This window comes from Trachymyrmex septentrionalis, unplaced genomic scaffold (genome assembly GCF_001594115.1).
Source record: "Trachymyrmex septentrionalis isolate Tsep2-gDNA-1 unplaced genomic scaffold, Tsep1.0 scaffold104, whole genome shotgun sequence".
Lineage (NCBI taxonomy): Eukaryota > Metazoa > Arthropoda > Insecta > Hymenoptera > Formicidae > Trachymyrmex > Trachymyrmex septentrionalis.
This window is the reverse complement of record NW_017304165.1, coordinates 619-1,532: the sequence shown is the minus strand read 5'-3', so window position 1 is coordinate 1,532 and position 914 is coordinate 619.

Here is a 914-nt window from a genome sequence, read left to right as displayed (position 1 = left end):
AATTTTTATGTTTATTATTATTTAATGTAATCAAAAATTGTTTAGTAAAATTAATATTCGTGTTTATATTACTCTCCCAAATTAACTTTAAACATTCTTTAATCTTATGTTACAAATACCAATCTTATTTATAACTTTTTCATCTATCATCTTTTCTATACACATATTGCAATAACAATTTTTATTTAAATATAATTTCTTTTGTCGCATAATAAGTCAATATGATTTTTTAAAGGAATTGAAAATGTGCTTGCATAAACTTTCCTCAGTGGATGACAAAATTAAAGCAGTTATTTTGCCAAAGAAATACTAACGCGGGCGTAAATGGATAATTAGAATAATAATCGGATTGTATAAATATTTTATTTATTTACAGCTTTTTTTTATTATTGAAGTTCTTTTATCAGATTAACATATCAAATTTCGATTTTATATGTGAGATTCTTTCGGATCTTTATACAGATTTTGTACATGTCTCAAGTACTCTAATTTGCAAAATTATTATTAGGTTAGTATAAATATATGTGAACATTTATTTTGAAAGCTATTTCTTCTTGACAGTGTGCGTCAAAATGTTTACAATCTGTGTGAAACACTTAAAGGTTTTTTAAAACTATTTAAGTGTAAATTTACATAACATTGTGTCAGTATTAGCATTTGAATAATAAAAAATATATATAATATGTCGTAAGTAAATAGCAATTAGTTAAATGCTATTTTACTATAGGCAAATAGCATTAGCTTGAACGCTTTTTAGGAAAATGTAATTATTTAAAAGAAGTAAATTTCGACTTTGCATGCGAAGCGATTCTTACACCCCCTGCCCCCTTTGCAAAGAGATGCACGCCATTTCCCGAATTTTACATGTTTTTTTTCATATTGTTTGCAGAAACTTTTCCAGCCTACGTACAATC